We start from the raw sequence: 23,703 nt of genomic DNA, 5'->3' as shown, positions 1-23,703 counted from the left end.
CTGATAGCTTGGCTCAGGATGACAACACAGCAATTCTTCAGTGTTAAAACGCTCTGAAAGCCCACAATCAGGAAAAGTTGTGCAGATTAGTGATGAAATATTCTTGGCAACCAACTTTGGGATGTTTGCCGCTGATGGACTGGATTCAAAAACTGTCTTTTGAACATCCAAACACACTGCTCTGTCTAAGTGTTTCTCATTTGCTGCTGATTCGTCTGGGATGAATAGGAATAAAGAACCATTCATCTCTGAGGCTTTAAAATCCAAACAGGTGTTTCAGGATCTTTTGTTACTGCACCAATACATGTAGGACAAAACAAAAAATCACAATTTGATATTGTTGGCACATTTCCCTTTTAATTTGCAGACACACAGTGAGTTGTCCAGTTATGGCCAGCATGTGAATTGAAGTTGGATTCTAACTGCAGCTGTTTGTTCTTTTAAGTGTTTTTGTAACAGCAGAGTTTGAAGCACCACAGACACCTGCATTAAACAGTTCATGTGGGGCTGTCAAAGTACATTCATGTCAGTTTGCCGAACCACATGATCAGTGTTTCTTTTCTTTGGTACAAGAAGCTTGTTTGATCTTGGGATATGTGACAAAACAGTCATGGATTGGCCATCAGAAAGTTTGGGAATTTCCCCAATGGGCACTTTTTAACACGTTTTTTGAAAGCCAGACTTAGTGACACGTGTATTCTTTCGATAACATCGACAAGTGCATCACTAGCTCTCCCGCTCAGCTCGATCTTGCCATTTGAATGCATTAGAGTAATATTGATTTGACCACAAAAATGCGAGTGACAGCTGGCTTTACTGTAGTTATTCTTAGAACGTGCCCCATGGGAGATCCATTGGCTCCCAGCGGGCGACCAGGGACTTGCGGGCACCGTGTTGGCTATCCCTGATAAGGTATATAATATTTCATAGCCAGCCCAGCAATAAAAATGATTTGTTAAACACTTACTCAGTGTAAATATAGCGTGCTTTGTGTGAAAATGTAGTTGGAGCATAGTGTGCTCCTGCGGATACAGTCTGCTGGTTCTAACTTACTCCTGTGTTTAAACACTGTGGAGTGTTTTACAGTATTTTAAATTATTCTGAAAGTCAGTTTAGGTGTAAATTCAACTTTTTTCAATTGTTGCTGCCTTTAGGCCTCACATAATCATGGGGAACAATACTAGGGCTGCCCCCTTGTCCTCGACCAAACCTTAAGTCATTAGTCGGCAAGATTTCATTGGTCGCTTAGTCACAGAAAAAACCAAAACAAAAAAAAAACCGTGAAACTCTAGTAGGACCATGTGGGAATTTAATTTGAAAGGACAGACACAGGAAGTGGCCACACTCAGCAGTCAGACAGGAGTCAGGTTACAAACCAATCACGGCTGACAAATATCTTTCCCTTGATCTGATCTGTAAATATCCAGTGCCTGACCTCACGTTTTTTAGATGGCATTAGACGCAGCATGTGTACGGCCCCTAATTTCCAGGGCTGGTACCTGCGGTTATTCCACAGGCTAGTTAATAACATGTCGGGCAGGAAATCCAAAGTGTGGGATCATTTTGAGAAGGTGAAGGATGAACCCAAGGTGATATGTAAACTCATCTTCATTGGTCGACTACAAACATGACGTATCATCTGAAACATGGAAGTAGCTACATGCCCATTAGCCCACAGCGTCATTAACAGGTGGCTCGCTCAGTGTGTGACGTGCACTTGTAGATAAAATATAGGCCTATATTAATGAAGGTTCATTAGTACGGTTTTGTATTTCTTTAACACACATGGAACAACCATTGGGAGCACTTGCTCAAGGATACTTCACCATGCAGTCTGGAGGAGCCATGGATTGAACTGCTGATCTTCCAATTGGTGGACGACCTGCTCTACTTCTGAGCCACAGACATTAACAATGTCACTTATACTATTCTTAGTCACGGGCAGCCTTAAACAATACAAAATAACACTGTGGGTTTGTTGCTGTTTTTTCGTTGATCGTCAAACACGTATCAGTTTGAACTTGGTGTATCAAATTTGGGCTGCTTGACAGCTAATTCCCAGGCTGCCCTTCGAAGCCAGTTCACCCCTGGACATGTATCTATCTTAATGTCTTTTGCATCGGATCCTGTACATGCATGCATCATTTCCTGTGAAGCCTCAGTCAGTCAGGCAGTACACAATCCGAATCCAGTGCAGGAAAGACAAGTGACTGACTGACTCAAAATTACTATATATAAAGGCAATTACAGAATGCATTACACTGAAAAGCTATAGTTAGAAAAAAAAAGCCACAAATAGGCACACATGCATCATATTGGCATAATCTGTCAGATGATTACCATTAATAGGGCTTACAAAGAGGCTTCTACTGCACTGCCTTCACTGAAATGGAGACGATATATTGAAAATGATTTCCTCACAGATGCTCAGAGTTACCCCTGTTCTCCCCTTCTCTCTATCAGGACTATAGTGTTTATATATATCCACTGCTTATATTAGGCATGTCACAACACCAGAAATTTAGTGGTCGATACCAGTGAAATTCCACTATTCTCAATATCACGGTCAAAAACAAAACAATAAAACCCATTTAGACATACATACACACTCCTTTATTAAAAGCATTTAAACCTAACTGAATTTAAATTTTATTATTGATCGCTGATGATCGGCTTCGAATGCAACATACTAGTGTGAGTGGGTTCATGAGATTTTGTGGGTGAGGAACAGCAATCCTCAATTGAACCTCAATTGTTGTCGTTTTTCAGTACTTGTACATACGATGTGATGGTCGGTCTTTGTGGCAGGATATTTGTCCTGCCCCTCCTTCACTTTGATTGGACGGCTGCGTTAAAAAGTGGCAGTGACAAGCACAGCGTTTTACCCATTTTTTTTTTAACTTTCTGCAACCAGATTTAAAAAACGACAAAGGCTTAGGGCCTTATCACACTGCTGGTGTTTGTAGCATAGTGTTAAAACAAGCCACTCCTGTTTCAAAGAGTTTGGGTTGAGTTGAGGCAGAGCTGCACTTTTTGCCGTATTCCACGTGCTGTTGTCATTTTTCCATACTAGTAGGTGTGTTACATTTAAGACGAGAACACTTGGAGGCGTATATGTTGCTCCGTCACATCCAGAATAATTGCATCCCCAATGGAGAAGAACAAGTACTGTCACGTTTTCTTTAACTGTGGTGATAAAGATGTTTCTGATTCTAAATGCTTGGTTTTTGTATAGCTATATATTTTGGAGAGACAAATGTATAAATGAAGGCCCAAATGATCTGTATTGCAAATGTGTTATTTCTGGAAATGTACATGAAAGTTAGACTTCTCATAGATTAAAACTTCTCGCACAAAAAATACAAAATAACCATCTTTTTATTCGAGCAATAAGCGGCCTGAAATGTTGAGGTTTTATCATGTTCCAGCCTCTCTCTCTTATCTGCCACATGCACGCCAGCAGGTCCGTGCGTACTTTCCCCAGTATTGAATTGAATAAGAATTTATTTTCTCAATTCAGTCAAAATGAAACCATAGCTCAAACCTTAAACTCTCTAATCCAAGCATTAAAGCAACAGGAGTGGAAGCGAGAACAGCTATCTGGCCCACAGCCGTGCGGGTTAAGTGGTAGTTCTGAAGCACAGGCAGAGCAGTAAAATGACAGCGAGCCTAAAAAGAAGAAGAGGGGTCAGAGACAATATGGAACCTGGAGCAGATATTATCTGTCTTGACTTTAACATCACAGAGAAACACTGAGATGAAAGCCTCCACTTGATGGGCTGAATGATGAACGATGGTAATAACTCCCTTTATGGTTGTCGGACAGTGAAACAGTCATACTCTACTGTTTAATAAATCAGACCGCAGCTGTCAATGTGGCCTGTTTTAGTCTGCGTGGTCTCTGTAGAAGCAACGTTTGACATCATTTTTAACACTTTAAATTTTGTTTGATCTTCCCGTAAGATAGACTGAAAAGAAACTTTAATGATCATGCCGGGAAACTGAGGATTCGTGTAATTAAATCAAAAGCAAAACAAGATTTCCATAAAATTAACAAAATGCTTTGAGCACAGTTTAAATGCTTTAAATCTTTCCTGTGTAAAGCTTGGCTATTTCTCAGAGATCTTTTTTTTTCCCATCTACTTCGAAAAGAATTACACAACTTTTAAGGATAACTTCTAATCACCCACTCAAATCCTGTTATCCGCCCCACCCAGCTCCCACTTGTTCACAAATTACCACAGAAAAACCATCAGCCTAATAAATCCATTCTCCACCAGCAACAGTGGCATTTGGGCAAACCGCCACTCCTAAACACTCATATAAATTCATAATCATGACTCCAATTTCTGGGCCACCGGTGGAGGCCGCGATGAGCACTCATTACGGCCGATAGTGTGTGGATGGATGGACGGGAGGGATGGCAGCGTCTGGCTGTTAAGGGCCTGCTGTTGACATCACCTCTCACCTGACTTGTCATTAATGGCAAAGGGGCCAAAGCCCTGATTAACATGGATGAGCTTTAGTCCGCAGAGAAAAGAAGATACACACTCTTATTTCCCCCCTTATTCAAGCCGCTGCTTCCTCTCTCAAACACACGTACATTATCTCACTGCTCCGACATACATGGCTCTGCGCAGTACATTTAACTACACAGTGAATGTCCCACGCAGCAGAGCATGTGGGACCAATAATCCTCTGGGGTCAGGGGTCGCCTGCTAATGTGGCGACGTGTGTGTCCCGGGTAGAAGCGGATCTGTATCTCAGTGGATTGTCTGGGGAGCAGCGATATTGATTCGACGCCAGCTGAATTTTCAGGGAACCCTCATGAGATTTTTCCCCCTTTACAATGAAAGGCAATAAACGTGTCTTCAGATTACAGATTGCTCCATGAAACGAGCTCTGCACCAATAAGAAGTAATTTTAGCCGACTGAGTTAAGTCATAGTGTTCCTGCATTTAATTGTGATATTTTTTACTCTGTGTGCTCTGGAGCTGCTGTCGTACCAGAGCTGGTGTTTTATACGGGCAACCACAAGAAAAACAAACATTAATACAGACTGTTAAATGTAGTAACTGTACCACAGCTACAGAAACAACTTGTTTCTGTTTGGTTGTCTGCCCATTCCCATATTGCACAGCTCAAGCATAGCTCCCGCCAACAGTTTAATCCTCGTTCTAAATCAGTGCACAGGTGCACCAAACTGCAGGTAACCCAAGCAACAGCATTTCTGCTCCAGTCCGTGATACCAGATTAGCCTGGTTCTAGACCTCTGAACCGTCGCCCACATCCCAGATTTGTTCAACGCCTGAAATTGGTCTTGTGTTGTGCCCATTGACACAACCAGTTGGAGAAACAGTTGGCCACCATATAGCCTGACATCGCCAAGTCAAATCGCAAATGCAAGTTAGTCATTTTATCAACAGCCATAGACAAAAATGCCTCTGGACGCAATGGGATGGACGTACAACCAATCAGAGCAACAAAACGTGATGTAGCGCTGAGTGACTGAGGAATGTAAACGGACTACAGTGTGCAGCGATGAGCTGTGATGGTGTAACATCAATATGTCTGTGGAGGTGTGTTGCCATTTTTGCCATCAATATTTGAAAATATCAACAGGAAGTTCTACGTCAGCAGCATCTCTCTCCTTCACTAAGCTAGGTTTTTGCTCACAGTAATGTGTCCTCGGCACAAGGGTGAGTGATCCAATAATGACATCATCACTTTAAGTGCAAAGGCACCGCAAGTTGTCAGTCATTGTCTGAAACACCTCCTACATCAGATGAACGGTCGTGATTGGTTAGCCGGAAACCTGTCCGGTTCAGAGGCTAGTGAGCATTTATCATAGACTGCAGAGTCTTGCCTATTTGACACATACGAGTAGGTTGTTTTTACACACAATATCTGTTTTGTTGAAAAAAAAAAAAAATCTGTATTAACATCACAGAATCTATGTGATCATTTTTACAACGCAAAAAAAAAAAAGAAATCGTATTGGGCTCCTCTTAACATCCTTAATATCTATTAACAACAATTAACATTTAAATACACCCCTTTTCCATCAATATTAGAGCATGTATGCCGGTTTTTTAAACATGGGAAAACCTTTTTGTTATATCTCTTACTTATTCAGCCTCTCTCTGAAATTCAGTCTCGACTAAATTTGGAACATTTTTCGAGGGCTGCTGAGATGGAGACGGACGGTATTTTTTGGCGGCCTGACATAGATTGCATCAATTGCATCACTCTGGCAAAGGGCTAAAATTAGCACGTCCACCCAGGTGTCATATTTTCACCACAGCCATTCGAAGTTGATTGGAGCTTGCAGGCAATAATTACCCGTGACATCTGCAGAGTCATTTGACCCGGGAGTGAATGCCGATTGTAAGCTTTCCCATTAAATACAGAAGCCAGATGTTAGTAGTTTTGTCCAATGGGAAAGGGGCTTTAGAGACTTGATACAACTGGATAATGTAACCATGGTATGGATTTATCTGATGACCACCACTTTTGATTATTTCAACTTTGTTTGTCTGAGAAATCTGGTTTTACTGTGATGTATGTCTCTAAGTACAACGGCCATGGGCTTCAGCAGCCACTGCTAAGGAGAAGGCATTGTCATGTTAGTGTTGTATTGAGTTAATAGTTCTACAACAGAATCAGTTTTAAGATGGCTTTTCTTTTGTTCCTTTATGGCCTGTATACACTGTGCGATTTTGGACGAAAGATGACCTAAAACGGTGGTCTTGCGTTGCACTGTGAGACAGGTTCAAGGACGGCTATTGTCAACGTCTTGCAACCAAAGATAACCTGAGATAAAATTCTGACAGTGTCAGAAATTTAGGATGACTATCTCACAGTGTGACAGCTGCTACGACCTACGTCTACTAATCAACCAATAGAAATGCAGCAGGAAATGGCGCAATGGTCACCGCAACACCAGCACTAAACCCAAACAAATGATCGCTTGCCATGGGGGTAAAACGAACAAAAACAAGTCTGTGGAACTCCCAGAAAGAGGAAAGTTTGGTGGAGCTGTGGCAGCAGAAGCCTTGTTTATTTGGCGTTTCCTCCAGCTGCTATCATGACCGTGAGAAAAAAGACGCTGCATGGAAGGAAATTGCGGAGGAACTGCAACTTCCAGGTGAGCAAGCTAGCTATGGTGGCGTGATGGATGATGTACGCTGATGCGGTGCACGCTGATGATGTTGCATATTGACGTACATCGCAACCTGTGATTCAGTAGTAAACGGCCATCGTACAATCTACACACATCAAACTTGACGTCGTACCAAAGTTTATTAGATCCACGTCTCACAGTGTGTCTTGCAATAGTCTTATAAGATTGCTAAAATCGCACAGTGTATAGAGGGCATTAGTCAATGAGAAATACTCACTTTAGTAGTCACTCTGAGGTATCCTGATCTTGAAAACAACAGGCTTGCTTCACCTTGTGTGCTTTGTTCTATGTTTTATTTCATGAGGAAATGTTTGTTTACTTCATTTTATCTCTTACAAAAAGACATTATTCTTTTACTTCATAGATTTATTCATAGAATTATAAAGTTTGATGACTAAATGAAAAAGACAGTTTTGTGTAGTTCAGGTTTCATCATAACTGAAAATATACATCAGTTTTACTGCTGCTTTAACAGCAACAGACAGGAAGACATTAATACCTATATTTAGTTGCAGGTCTACTGTTCCTTTTCTTGCAAACACCTGAAAATCAATTTGCCAGAAATAGCAGGCTCCGGCTCTCTGCAGGGGTTAACCTATTTGTTTAGATTACAGATTGTATCTTTAAGTTTGTCCAATCCCAAAGCTGTGCTATTCAACGCTTGATCTCAGTCAACACTGTCACAACCTTATCACAGTTCCCCTCGCACCACAGAGAAAACTAAACCCAATAAAAAAATTTATTTTCTGTCTGAATTGGTAGCTGTTACGGATGACGGTGAAATAACACATTGACAGGTTCTCAAAAGAGACGGATAATGAGAGGGGTGAGGCGAGGAAGAAAAGGAAACAGAGAGAGAAAGGGGAACGGGAAAGGGGGGAGAGAAATATATGATGTGTACACCAGCTCAGTGAAAGCAAACAGCTAAATTAGTCATGGAATGGATGCAAATTTGCTTCCCCTGAGCGTTGCATGGTAGAATTACCCTGAGAGAAGCAGAGGGTGAATCATGCCAACCCCCGGCGCCATGTGATTTATTAGCAAACATCCAATTCAATAAGAAAGTGCTTAACATTCAAAAAGCTGTGAAAGTCTCATAAGGTGGCATTAACTATAGATATTAGCATTTCCACTGACGGGGGAGGGGGGGGGAAGGTAAGACAAGAGGCCGTGGAAAAACAAACACGCCCACCTTCCAGAAACGATCCTGGTGTGACGTGCCGAGTGGGACTGTGACAGACTGAAAACTCGCTTGGCCTTTTCCACGCACGCATGTTACTACTCATTAACATAGACAACGAGGTTTATTAATTGACACTCCAGTCCAAAGAGCCTCTCTGGTTTGAAAAGGGCACAGAGAGAGGCGGGAGAGAGAGATGTTGAGAAATAAAGACAGGAGACTGAGAAAGATAGACACACTGCAACATAAGCTAAATGAAATTAAGTTCGCACTCCTGACTAGAAAATAAAGGTTAAGTGGTGCTGGGTATCCAGCGCACTTGTGGTCTGTAAGTAAAACTATTAACGTGTTGCAACACTTAGAAAAATACTTCATCTGCAGACACTTCTGTGCTGTTTAATATGATCAGTCTGCAGGAATCAGTGCTTTTCAGAAGGTATTTTGTAGTGATAGTTGTGTTTACAGGGATCCTAATATTCCACATATAATCAAAATAAGTGCCCCAAAAAGCCTTTTATATCCTAATTTAGAAGAGACTGGCTTAATCAGAATGGAATTTGTAATCGAGCTGAAAGGGCTGGTTTAACCTTTGATAGTCTTCTAAATAGGAACAAATTAAGCCCAGTTCAGACCAAATATTTGCGATGAGACGAAACTATTTAATAACGTTGCGGATAAAAGTTGTAGTGGTGTGAACTGGCCGGTCTGAGCTCGACTCACCTGCAACTCAGCTGGTCAAATCGTCAGCAGCTGATTTTAAAACCAGCACATCACCTGTTTCAACAGCCAATCGGCTTTTCGTGAAGTCCACCGGTCAAATCAAAATGACTACAGACGGCGTGTTCCATCCCTGCCGATCCTTCTGTTTCCGTCCTCACGGTGTGCCAATGTCACACAGTTACTGCTGCTGCTCGCTGTATGTGCTTATCTCCCCCTCACATACACACATTCTAATTGACTGATTAATTGGTGCTGGATATTTAAATTATTGTGGCATATTTATTATGAATACAGTCCATCTGATGCTCGTTTTGTTTCTGTTTCTCGCCATTTCATCACTACAAATGCAGCTGTAGCCAGTATCTCACTATCACTTTCCTCAATCATATTTTAAGAAGCTACAAATTATATTCAGCCACAAAATAAGCCTGAAAAGCTGGAAATCAGAACAGAAGTACAGAGAGTTGTTGCATAGAGATGATACACCATCTCATAGTTGCATTGGTGTGAACTGGCAGGTTTTTAGAGCATTGAAGAACAACACGGTGAAAGTAGTTGCTTGGTTCAACTCGTCCCGTCTCGAATCTTAAAATCATCAGTTGGAGATGCCTCAGTCAACTGAGTCGTTTTTTTAGTCAGCATGCCGTGTAGTTCTGCGGACATTTCGGCCCACAGATTTAGCTGCAGAGTGAGCGCTCCTCACTTTCACTCTGCTCTCGAGTACAGGCAGCTGCAGACACAGACCCAGGGAGAGTCTGAGTGAGATGGAGGCAGCTGCCGGGAGGAAGAGAGGTTTTGTCCAGTCAGGCTCAAAGATAACGCTATCTTCTGCTTTCTGCTTAAAAGTGGTGAATTTACAGCTCACAGCAAATTAATACGCTCTGTTTTGTGTTTGACATCCAGTGACGGCAAAAAACTAGCTTCATTACTATATTACGTAAATGTCACTGTCACCCTGAACGTCCCACCGAACCCTATTCAAAACAATTAGAATATTTTGTACTGAACAGCCAAATCTGATACGACCATGTACATGCTTAATCCGATCTTTCCTCTGTGGTTGTAATAAACATATTCTTTCTGCACAAGTTTGCCCCATGTTTGGGTCACGTCAGGTCATGTAACATGCCGGAAAGGCTGTTTCTACACGTCTCCCTCTGCTGATTTTGACAGAGAATTGTTCGGAATAATTAAAAAATATTTAGCACTATACTTGTTCTACATTCTTATGTGAGTGCAGTGATTAATAACTGTATTCTTTGATTTTGAAACAGTAGCCCTTATCTAACGTTGTTGTTACAGGCTGAATTGTGGTGACGCTGGACACAACAATCGCGTATCGCTACCAGTAGGAGCAGCCTGCATATGAGACGTTCAGGAAACATCGGTAAATTGTAGTGTCCACTGATAGTCTGCATGTGAGGTGTTAAGGGGATATCTGCAGTTACAGATATAGAGTGTGCCAGGGCTGACGTCAAAACCCGGAAGTTTAGCATCGCGCTGGTTCCTGGAAGAGAAAGTGAATGTGATTTTTGCATTGCGTTTTGGATTATGTCAGAAAATAAGCTCTGTGGCTAACACAAGTTTATGATACTTACAGGTTTTGTTCAGTGAGATAATCTTCACATATGAACACCTTTCATACCGCATGTGAAGCTTAAATGTGATCGCCAGAAGTAAAAAGCTAACGTTAGGCTTTAATGGACTACATGACTACTCCACGGTCGTATGACTCTTGACGTCACCGCCACTAACCTTTCAACTGATTTCGGCCGCTTTATTTTAAAAACATTGTATAATGGGGAAATCTGACTGTTTAAGCTAAATAAGAAGCTGTAATGGCGGACTGCCAGCGCTCTCGCCTGTTCAGGGGTGATGACATTTAATGTCCCCGACAGGGTTTGTAGTCATATTGAGCAACTTGTTAGCAACCACCTTTTTTATGACATGTAAAAGCTTCAAAATTCACAAGTAGGGCATTTACTGACGTGTTTTATGTCGTAGAACAAAAACTCGCTTAAGCTTTTGTTAACCACAGACCTTATTTGAGACATTTTACCAAAATCCCATTCAAAAAACGTATTGACTTTTAGACGAGAGAACCGGAAGTGCTAAAAGCGCTAACAGAGTTCCGAGTTTACTGGCACACTCTATTAACCTGGGTTACACTTATGTTACTTACTGCTAAACTGTGTCTACAGGGGAAACCACTTCTTCTCCCTCGATCATTTCTGTATTGAATGAGTTGAATTTTCACAATAAAATCAGAAAAGAACACTGTCGTCTTCTTTTTCTGTTATGTTACCGGCAGATTAGATATATTATATTCTCTCACCTGGCAGTCTCAATTTCTACCTGCTGGTTTCCAGATGATAAATGAGGCAACATTAGACAAAGCGACGCTTCATTGCTGCATTTCATTCTCTTCAGATTCAGAAGCCTAGAACTTAACAGGAAGTCATTGTTTCAGTTTTGTGCACTTTTGTGCCAAATTTAACTTTTCTGGTAAGTTTTTTGGAGATAATTGCTTTTATTCAGAAGGAGCCTGGAGCCTCTCTGTTATTAGGCTGCCATCATCATAGCTCAAGTACTAAGTTATTATCTTGGCTGCACAATTATTTTTATTTGTTTGTAAAAAGATGTCAGATATGGTGAACTCTTATTCTGTCAGGAGAGCTGTGGTGAATTGGCTACGAGAGTGCGTTCCACCCACATGAAAATCAAACAATCAACCAGTATTTTGGTTTCTTCGTTTAGTTGTTTTCTTGTTTCTGTGCCCTGATATACTTTTTGTGTTTTGTGATTTGCTTCTGGTGCTGGTGGTCATTTTAATGTTAGAATAATAATTAAAAAAAGGTTTAATAGTAACCTAACCTAGATTGTTGCTACTTTGGAGACTGGCCTTTGTTGCCTTTTTGACCCTTTCTTCTGCAAGATTCCTTTCCAACATCCATTTAAACATCACACTCAGCCTTGTTTTAAGATGCTGATCTCTGTCTTTCCTTGAACCTGTTGAACTCTTTACACTTACACTGAGAGCAATTTCAAATAAAGGTGAAATTCCTTCTATCTGTACACATACTCGACCATTCAAGCTGATTCTGCTGCGGCTGTAAATTATTTTTAAGATTATTATTATTATTAAGACTCTGAGCATGCATAGTGAGCTTATATCTTTTGGCAGTATTAACAAATCAAATAATAGCAAAACAACAGTCGCTAATTACTTGCATTTGATTTCTATTTACCTAACATCTCTCAGGTACACGGCTCAAGGTGCTGTGGTCAATCTGAAGTGGAGTTGCTGATTAGCATCACCTTATCAGTAGATGTAGCAGTGCTAACAGAACTTTGTTGTAGCATAAACAAGACTTAAAATAAGAGAGGCTCAGACATGGAGTTGCACATTTGAGGGTTTACTCCCGAGAAAGCCAAAGAATTAGTACATCACGACAGTTTATAGTGTCTGACAAACAAGCAGTATCAGCTGACACACCTGCAGCTTTCCAGTACATGTTAAAAGGTGTTTCCTGTCACTTAAGCTGCTGTTTTCCTGTTATTCAGACAACCAGTTCTGAAAACAATTGCTCCTCCTCACATAACTAAATTTGGCCGGATCTTTCAGCTGAAGTCACGTCAGGATAACAACAGTCTATATCCAGTCATGCACACCATATATTACACAATAAGAGTTTATGCCAAGTCATTTACACTATGACTTACTGTTTACTTACTCACATTTCTGGCTCATAGCTGAGCCAAATTGTTGTGAGCTGAGAGGATTAGAAATATCTCCTGGTGCCAAGTCATATATAAGGTTCATCCTATTTAATGAGGGAGGGAACAATGTTTCAATTGCTTAAGAACCTTATGTGATGGCAATGATTGTTCCAGGTGTTAGTCAAATCCTCAGGTGTTAACAGGGAAACCAAGTAATTGCTTTTCAAAAAGTTTGATTTTGATCGCAAAACCTTTCAATGGTCTTCTTTTTTTTTTTTGGCAAGTAACCATTCTGGCCATCGTCCATTCATTCCTGATAATGGACACCTTGTTGAACATTAGCCCTTTTTAAACAGGAATTGTGCAAATTTGCAGGAAAGCCCAATCAGTCTTTTTTCAGCATTGGCAGTATAAAAACAAAATCGGGGAGTGCGGCAAAATGCCGCTTGCCTACTTTTGTTTATACAGAATGTAACTTTTTCGGGACAATAGGGGGCGTGAGCAAGTAACAAAATGTGTAGCTCAGCGTGTGACGTAAACAGTGGCGTGGGAGGGAAGCTGCAGCTGGTCAGTCCTTCGGCGATTCTCTCATAAGTCGGCCCGTTCTTCACCGTCCCCGTCATCTGACGGTTAATGGCCTCTTCGTTTGCGAGGACAAGGAAGGCGCGCAATTCCTTGTCTCCCCAGTTGCTCATCTTTACAGTGTCTGTCAGGTTTGTGTTTCCCTCTTGCTACTAGCTGCTCGCTAATTCCTTTTATCAGCTGTTTCCTGTTTATCCACCGTCAGTGGGTCGCATGTGCGGCGTCATCAACAGCTCCTCCCACAAGTCTTCAACAGCCCCTCCCATTGCGGAAGGGCGCCTCATTCTGTTTAAACTAAAAAGGTTCTGCCAATATGTCTACCCTACGAGGCGGAAAATTGGGCACCTTGGATCAACTCGCCAATCCGGCTCTGTGTGTCTAAACGCTCGCAGCTTTCCGGCAAAAAGGCCCAACATTTGCCGAAAATCTGGCAGTGTAAAAGGGGCTATTATATCTTACATAGACATAGGGAGTCTGCCATTGTTGTTGTTGCTTCTGGCACATGCTCAAAACACTAAGCAACAATGGGCATGCACAAATTGGGGACGTGATGTCATCATTTCCCAAATGGTCATGCTAACATGTCCACATGGATACAAAGTGACCAAAGTTTTGAAAAAACTGCAACTTAAAGGGTGTTTTAAAAATCTCAGACATAGTTACCTAAAATTAAGTTTGCGTGTGGATGAGAGGCCAAGACGTGGAACAAAAATAATTTTCCAAAATCTCTGTATACATGTAGACAGGGCCTTTGTCTATTATCAGTGTAATATGTATAACCTTTACCACTTTATATGTGTTGTGGAAAAGAAAAAAAGGAATGCACAAAAGGGACTAACAGTTCCTGGTTGTAGTTTCCTTTTTTTTTTTCTTTCCTTTTTTTTGTGCACGGGATATTGATATTTATCAAATACTAAATTTCAATAGTCTTTAAATATCATATCATTGTTGTGTTTAGCTGGATGTTAAATTTAGTGGTCTGAGGATGGAGAATCAGTGTATCTCAGTGCGACAGTGACAACAGGATAATCCCTGAAAGAGAGATTAAAGAATGATTAGCAAATCTCTTGACCGTGTCAAAAAGGTCGTTGATTGATTTACTGATTGTGTGAGCGTGTGATCTTTACATTGTGTATGCAATTAAGTGTTTGCAGGTGCTGAGTGCGATGGGTAGAAACTGATTGCAGAAATTGGTTCTCACATTTCAAAGTCAAATTAGTAAATGTGGGGAAAGAATGGCGCCATTAAGCAATTTTCACCTAACTGACAAGATGCTAATGAAAATATATTAACAGAGGAAATGTTCTGTCTCTCCAGGAAACATGAACACAGCATGACAGGGTTTGTTTTTTGTTTTTTTCAGAGACATCCGGTGAGCCAAACCTTTTCTTAGAATATCAAAATTGATTTTATACCGGACGTCATCAATCATGTCACGTTGAGTTAACAGTGATCTGATGACATTTTCACAGCGTCCCAGCAGACACTTCAGTCATCACCCCATAACAAACAGTGATATTGGCACTGTATTGATCCCGTACAGGTGTGCTCTTTAACCCTGTCCGTGGCAGATCCCTTCTACGAAAACAAGCTGCCAAGATGGATGTGTTGACAGGAAGTACATGTTGACTGATGAGCAGAAGATTGTGACTTCATGTTCAGCATGGAGATTTACTTATCACCCTGTTATAGAGAAACTTTCTGCTCAGGTTTTAAGTCATGTAGATCTAAGAGCACAACTTCTTGTTTTTTTTAGATGGAGTTTAAATAGAATTTCCATTTTTGTTGTGTAATGATTGTGTAAGAGTGTTTTTCACCCTGTGAATACTTCACGCTTGATCATGAATAATTAAAATAAGAGAAATCACCAAAACTGTTTTTGCTTCAGTTGATGTTAATTTCACTATGTTGACCTTTTCAAGATTTAGAAACGTCAGCCCAGTCGCCAGAAGAAAATGTTGGCACTGTACGTTTGTGCAAACTAGAATACGTTACATTTGCACGTTTCATAGGTATATCAATGATTTTAAAGTGACGTAATAAATGCGCTGATGTGGAGGGGATGGTGGATGGCGTGTCAACTAGGGGAGACGCCTGCCAAGCTGCAGACCACTGCAGACCAATGTTTGCAACCAACAAGCAACAGCACAGGTTGTTTTTTGGTGACCCTTGACGGCATTTTCACCAGTATCTGTGGCACAGAATCTGTGTGTTTTTAGCAGCACATCGTGACATATCCCAACAGCATTTGTGGCACCAGACCTGGGTGTTTTTTACAAACACATCGCAGTGTCTCCCAGCAGCATTTGAGCCACTGAGAAACATATACTTTCAACAGATCCACCACAAAATAATGTACAAATGTGAGGTATCTATGGTCTGCAGAAGCTTACAATGTGAACATTTCTCTGGTGATTGGGTTGGGAACATCTGGCTCATCTCATGTCAACATCTTCCTTCTTCTATCTACAGTATATGTGGTTTGCTTCTTGGTGAAACTCCCTGGCTTTTGTGAAACCTTTATAAATCTATGGTTTTCATTTTGATTTAACTAACTGATTGATAAGTGGTCTGCACTGATCAAGTACATGTTTTTATTGCAAGTGTTTGCTGGCAGAGATTTTTCGTAGAGAGACTGCTATTTACAGGACAAAAAGAGAAGGCACATAATGGACTGGTATTAAACCACTTTGGGAAAGTAAATCAGTATTTAAAGGTGAACTATAGGCCCCTATTGTATATACATACATACTGTGAGTGTACACTTTATGACTCAGACTAATATCAAACTAATTACTTCCCTAAACTTGGCGACATCCCTGATCTCAGCATATTCTGTTTTTCATGCTGGGGAACAGCTCGTTAATTATAGGACGGGGAAATGTGTTGTGATACTAGTCATCACAAATTGTTATAGATGGCACAGATGTAAACAGGAGAGGTGACTGTAGAGCTAATACGTCTTCCTGAACTGTATACTGGCTTCAGGCTTTTAAGAGAATCTTTTTTTCTTAGCTGAAACAAGTAATATCTTGACAAACATCTTTGTATGAGAGGATTTGTTTTAACATACAATAATACAAATTAAAAAAAAAAGTTTTACTTTCAGTGAAGCACTTCTTTAATGGCTTCTGTTGTAAAACAAAGGACCCTGCATCACTTGCTTGCCAGCAACTTCTCATGCTACTAATTTGCAAGATTATGCTTCTTGTTAAAGACACACTAGAAGATCTATTTTTACCTTACATCTATCAACAAAGAGCCCGACTCATTACCATAGGAACGAGAAGAATCTGCTCAGTATCTTTCTCCAAAGAGATGCTTTCAAACAAAGGAGTATTGAGAAAAAAAGTAGATTTTCATAATTTCTACAAAGACCTTAGAGAGAAAAACTTTGATGGCCATTATATATAAAGTAAACATCTGTTCTTCTTCCTCAATTCTTCTTCCTGAGTAAAGTTTAAAGCTTCACGAGGCAATATGTTTAAGGAACGTTTGGAGCTAGTACTGCCAGTCCTACTGAGAATCAACACCTCATTCTGCAGCCGGCCCAGTCACCACAAGAAAATGTTGGCATTGTACGTTTCTGCAAACCACAGATACATTACATTTGCACATTTGGTGTTCTACAGTGACGTAGTATATGAGCTGACTTTATCATCGGTAGGTGGAGGGGATGGTGGATGGCATGTCACTAAGCTGCAGACCACGATTCGAGACCAACAACAACATAACCAGCTGTGTCTTAGCGAGTCGTTGCTGTTTTTCCAGCAGCTTTTCAGGCACCAAATGTGGGAGTTTTGTAGCAACCTCTCGCTGTTTTCCAGCAGGGATACTACCATGAAAAGCTGTTATTTCCTACTGAGACATCACTCATTTCCTGCCAGGTTAGCATCATGAAAAGCCGTGGTTTTTCAGTCAGGATTTTGCCCCCCAAATTGGGTATTTTAAGCCAAAACACAGTGTCTTCCCAACCAAAACCAAATTGTTTTTGTGCGTAAACCTAACCACGCCTTAACCACGGTGTTGTTGAAATATAGGTTTCAGTGTATCCGCTAACATATCCGTGGTTTTCAGAAACCTACAACGCAATTGGGTTGTTACAGCTCTGTACTGACTTCTGCTCAGTCACTTTTATAACTGGGGGCGGACAAAAAAAAGACTATCTGCAGAGTCCATAAAGGCTAAAAGTAAAACAGCCAAAGAGACCCAAATATCTTTGTCAGCAGACGCAGGACCAAAACAGGCAGAAGCACAACTGAATATATTTGGACTTACACTTGACAGGTGGTGAGAAAGAAGATTAAAATTTCCCCACACAGGTGAAAGTTTGCTTTCTTATGCATTACGACTTGCAAAATTGGCAGCTGTTTCATCTCAGGGTACGATCTTCTCGGAATTATAGATATTACTGAACACGTCGCTATAAGGAGGCAATTTGCTCATTATTTCTACAGAGGAATAGAAACCAGCCTGTGGTTCACTGCAAGCTGAAAGGAAAACACATTATCTCACAGACAAACACATTAAACCAAGAAGCAAAGAGCTATAAAGAAGAAGATGAGGGTCCGCACAAACAGATCTGAGTCTTTGCTGAGTTTTTATAATAAAAACAACTGGAAATAATTTTGGACCCTGATTGCTGAAGCATCCTGGTACAGTATCTGAAAAACACATCTTGTGCAGCTTAAGATGAATAAACATTGACACAGAGGATATTACGCATTAGAAAGGCCATTAAAGTACCCTGAAAACACTTAATGACAACTTTAGAGACAAAGAAAAATGAAGCCAACCTTAATGAAGAAGTTCTGCAGAGTGTATTAAGCCAAAAACATGAATGTTAATAACAATATTTCAAAATCCAACTTGTTTTGATTATCAATTACCAGAGTGATTTCTCCAGCACTCACATTGCAACATACCAAGAAGAGAAAATACTCCAGCAAAGCAGAATACAACTTGAAAAGTGCACTCCACCAGGCAGCTGCTGGGGCTTATCGCGGCCACTATGGACAACTAATTTCAGCAGATGCGCCGAAGCACGCTTCAGAAGCATCCCAGAAGCTAATAATAATGATAATAATAATGATACACGCCTCATCTATTTTTGACGGGGCCACTGCGGGCTGCACAGAGCAGTTCAAGTTCTCCTGCTAACAAGCACTGTATGTGAAATATAGATAGAGTATAATTATGAGGACGAATGTATTTTTAACGACTAAAACACAGCCGGGAATTTTTAATCCATGTCATTCAGAACCAACAATAAAGTAAACAAAAACAGACACAAATAGTAACCATTTAATTACTTACTGGCCTACTTACTTAGTTATGAGAGAGGCACAAATATCAAGGAAATATGACCAAATCAACAAAATCTGCATGTCAAAATCAGGCAGGCAAACTGCTACCGAAACGTTCCCGGTGTGTTATGATGCCATGCAGTGGACAGAGCAAAACTTTGCACAGCTGCACCCAGTACAATTGTCCCTCCCAGCTCCCTTGCAGTCAAGATGGCAGCAAAAATAAGAAAAGCATGGACTAATTCATCTCGTATAGTGCCTAACTTTAGTGACTCATAATGCAGAGTTCATGCTACACAACATTTTTGTCTGTTCCAACAGTCACTATGTCAGATTAGGCGATTGTTGAGTCCTAAAATCTTGCCGTGACTTGGCCAACAGACGTGATGGACTACATGTTGGTCCAAGACCAATCATCCCTAGTCGTCTTTCCCGATGTGTGTGATGTCATTCTTGTCGTATTTAGATTATCATTACTATTATTTCAGTCACTGTGTCTGTTCATGTGCCAGCTGAAATGTTATTGTAGTAACGTAAAACATGCCACCAGATGGCAGGAGCTACACTTGAAGTATTGTACGCAAACATACAAGTCACTGAATCCTCCACAACAAGTTCCTGCAAATGTTTCACAATAAAAGCTTATTTAGAAAGTTAAGGGATTCTCTCAACTGAAGTTATAATGAGCTTTTAATTTGAAACAGACGCAGAAAGTGCTGAGTTTGAAATGATGGCGCAATGCATTAACTTTATCAAGGCACACTGGAGCGGATTGAAAGTGAAAATATGAAAATACAGAGGGAATAATAAATAACGGCCCGTTTATAATGTAGTCTGTTTCATATGAAGCTGGTAGCCTCTGCAGTTCTGGTAAGTAAAAGCCCCACCATTATTAATTTTATTCTTTTATATCCTTCATCATTATGAAGAAATAACCTTCTTTGCTAGCTTGACGCTAATTGCAGTACTCATCAAGTTACTAACGTGCCTCTGTGTGGTAATGTCCCTAGAGGAAATATTAAAAAGGCCGGGCTGTTGCCATACAGTTGTTCACGGCAGCAGATGTGTTTCTAGTGTTCAAAGTGACAGCTCTGATGGGAGAAGTCATGAAAGACAAAAAGAAAATCAAACATGCTAGACTTTCTGTCGGGACGTTGTGAGGTGTCCTAGACGTGGCACCCGTAGTGGACTACTATGACATGCTACATGAGATGAAACGATGGATTATCGCATATAACAGTCATTGTCGTTCACAATCTAAGCCAGCACTGTACAATACTGCTATAATGAGGCTGATATCATCTAGTCAGATATGGAATCAGACATGGAATTAATCTGCAGATGCTCCCATTCAAAATGAGATCAAACTTTTCTATGGATGTCAATATCTGGCCTGCAAAAGACGGCAAGGCTTGTGGTATTTTTTTAGCTGAGATGATTTCTGGAAAACTTATACTGCTCCTATCATCCAGTTAAAAGATGTGAGGGGTGAGCAGTCCGCAATGGTATAAAACAATCAATAAAAAAGGGTTCATGAATCACTGTAACCACAAGCGGTCCTTCAGTATATAATCGTACACAAAGTATTAGGCTAATTGGTCCAGTAATTAGCTGCACATGACCAAACGCACAATCCCCTCCACGGTCTCGCCTAGCGGGGGTAATTAACTACCATTCATATGCCCATGTATCATGAGTGGTACAGCACTTTAGTCATCTTTTATCTCTGAGGTTAATGGAAATACCTGAATGTTTACAAAACCAAAGGACAATGGCCAATTATTATATTTCATAAAATGAAATGTCACTTATCTACTGGTGCTTAAACCAAACCTCAGTTTCCCTTCAACATGGTATGGCAGGCATTCTTGCACCCTCAGCTACATAGTCTTTGTGCTGTATTATACAGTGATAATGAGATATTAGGCCATATCTCATTAAGATAAAGGAAGAAAAATATCTCTTGGGGTCAGAGGGTAATCCCTGGTTATTGTGGTCAGGCCACAGTGCCGGGCAATTAAGCAAGAGAAAATGAGATCACTGTGAGCTTATTAAAATCGTGAGGTTGGTATAGGGGAAATATGGAAGGAAGAGGTTATCAAAGAATAGCAGCCACGGCTGTATGAAATCACCTTCTGTGTGATATTTTTTCAGGGTTTGGTGACTGTATTATCTTTTTTTTCCCATCCTGAGCCTTTAGGTTAAAAACAAGGAATAAAAATCTCAATAGAGGATTTAATAAAATATAGTCTGAACTTTCAGGCTTTTAACTTCAGGTATTTACTCTTGCATCAAGGAGAAAACAGACGCCAACTCTGCAGTGAAACCAATTCCCCCGTGCATACAGATACGACACAAACAAGAACAAGTGCCTCATGCCAGAGCTGAACCACCAACTTGATGCTTGCCAGCACCATCCCCCAACCAATTATGATGTATTATGAGAGGTCCTTGGCTATCAGAGAAGCCAGCAGATCTGCCCTGTCTCGATGAGTTGCAACATTTCCAGGCACACACAGGCCATTGATTAGAGGGGCTCAACTCACAGCCTGCAGTCTATCAGCGCTCAGGGACCGGTAATCAATTCTCTAATGCCGTTTGAGCCTATTCACTGCGGCTATGATCCACTCCTCACTGTGCAGATAGAGATGCGCGCACCCACATACGCGGACGTGTGTGGATGTAGCCAAGCACACACCAAATATAGCCCAGATGGCCATCGTAAAAGCAGAGGACAACTCCCAAATATTAACTTACCAAGTGTAGCAGTGATAGGGCACTGTCATCTAATGGCATTATCAAAATGAGTGCAGCTCTCCTGAGGCGGACTCTGGTTCCTGATTACCTAGCAGTGGTGGACCCTGTTCATGGCCAAATCTGATCAGCATAGCACCAGACATAGGCATGGCCGGTCAGGAACTCAGCCCCGAGGCCCCTTATCTCTACCGACAGGCCATTGGTTCTTTATGGGCAATGATGTCCTCCCAGGAATTAATCTGATTGGACTCTGGTGGAAGATTATGTTGGAGTAAAACTGCTGAAAGGAAAGGTGGGGCCCTAACTTCCTTTCTGTGCTACTTGGATCAGATGGAATTACGTTGTTAGATCTTGTACAGATCAGGGAGAGCGAGGACTGAATCTCTGAATGTTTGCTTCAGGCAGGCTATCTGCTGAAACTGACTGCCAGTAACAACTTGGAATATTGTCTCTAAGAAACTTTATAAACAAGATCATTTGGACAGTGGACAATAAGAACCAGACAGCTTCACTCCTAAATAAAAACATCTGGAGTAATTTTGCTTTTAGCCCAAATCATCTTCCATTCAAGCATACGTTTTCTGAATTATGAGTACTCCCTCCTTTTATAATACCAGAAAAAAAATTACCTACTTTTACTTAAAGGGATAATGCACCCAAAAATGAAAATTCAGCCATTATCTACTCACCTATATGGTGATGGAGGCTCAGGTGAAGTTTTAGAGTCCTCACATCCCTTGCGGAGATCCAAGGAGAGAGGAGGTAGCAGCACAACTTCACCTAATGGAGGCTGACGGCGCCCCAGATTCAAACGTCCAAAAAACACATAATTGAAACCACAAAATATCTCCATACTGCTCGTCCGTAGTGATCCAAGTGTCCTGAAGCCCCGACATAAAAAGTTGTTTGGAAAAACGTCATTTGAACTCTCTTTGTAGCCTCATTGTAGCCTGTAGCTCTGACTGCTTCTCTGTGGACCGCGCTCACGTGTGTGTGCATGCGCAAGACCGTGAGACATGGGCACTGCGTTCATGTGTGTTCACATGCTTTCACTGGTCTCGCACCCAAGCGCGCACATGTAAGCTCGGTGTACACAGAAGCAGTCAGAGCTGCAGGCTACAATGAGGCTAAAAACAGAATTCAAATGACGTTTTTCCAAACAACTTTTTATGTCGGGGCTTCAGGACACTTGGATCACTACAGACGAGCAGTATGGAGATATTTTGTGGTTTCAATTATGTGTTTTTGGACGTTTGAATCTGGGGCGCCGTAAGCCTCCATTAGGTGTTGTGCTGCTACCCCCTCTCCCCTTGGATCTCCGCAAGGGATGTGAGGACTCTAAAACTTCACCTGAGCCTCCCTCAGCATATGGGTGAGTAGATCATGGCTGAATTTTCATTTTTAGGTGCACTATCCCTTTAAGAGGCATCTTTAAAGCAGGACTTTTACCTGTACAGGAGTAATTTTTATCATGGAGAATTGCTCATTTCACTCAAGCAAAGGATCTGACTCATTACTCCCCTGATTATATCCTTGTAGTATGGTGGCCCTGAGTGCTCAACACACAGCAAATAGACACTACATAAGCAAATAAAGGAACGCCTTCACCAACTTGATGACACATGTGCAGCATTTAGAAAACATTCACCAACTTAACAGCACCCAAAAACATCAATTTCACTTCACAACATCCGGAAACATAAGGTTGTCTCTCAGTATATGTGACGGTATAACAATGAGCAAGAGAACATTTCTGATGCAGGATGTGATGTTAACTTAACTGCGACAAGGATGAGATTCAAACCCACGAATGCAGAGCGTAAAGGATTAGCAGTCCATCACCCTAAGCGCTCAGACACCTCATTTTCGGGTATTGGTCATTAAGATGACAAGACAGACCGCTCTCTTAGGTCTTGTAAAGTTTTGTGGAGAATGTGGGCATTGATCCCATGACCTTTTACACACTGACTGATCTATATGTGTACACATTTAAAATGTTAGTGAATAGGTGGATAATGTTTGGGACTATGTGAAGAAAACTTGGTGGAACACAGGAAGATTGAAAGGAAGGGGGAAACATTTGAGGCTCAGCAAAAGTGCTTCTGTTTCTGTGTCACTGGTTTCCTCTCAGTACACATGACAGTGTATCAGTGATGCAGAAACTGGAGAAACTGATCATAATGTCCCAAAGCACAATGGATTTGCAGTCCTCCATCGGCCACCTCGTCTTTGGTGTGTGGTCATCAAGGTGGCAA

The 23,703-nt window shown here is 41.1% G+C and overlaps 1 protein-coding gene across 3 annotated transcripts in view; it reads right to left on the bottom strand.

Annotated features, from left to right (window-relative positions):
• ksr2 (kinase suppressor of ras 2) overlaps window positions 1-23,703 on the bottom strand; it is a 202,467-nt gene that overhangs the window by 132,726 nt on the left and 46,038 nt on the right. The window lies entirely within an intron of this gene.

The sequence above is a fragment of the Epinephelus lanceolatus genome, chromosome 9 (genome assembly GCF_041903045.1).
Source record: "Epinephelus lanceolatus isolate andai-2023 chromosome 9, ASM4190304v1, whole genome shotgun sequence".
NCBI classification, from domain to species: Eukaryota; Metazoa; Chordata; class Actinopteri; order Perciformes; family Serranidae; genus Epinephelus; species Epinephelus lanceolatus.
The sequence above is the reverse complement of the archived record's forward strand: the minus strand, read 5'-3'. Positions and strand labels throughout refer to the sequence as shown.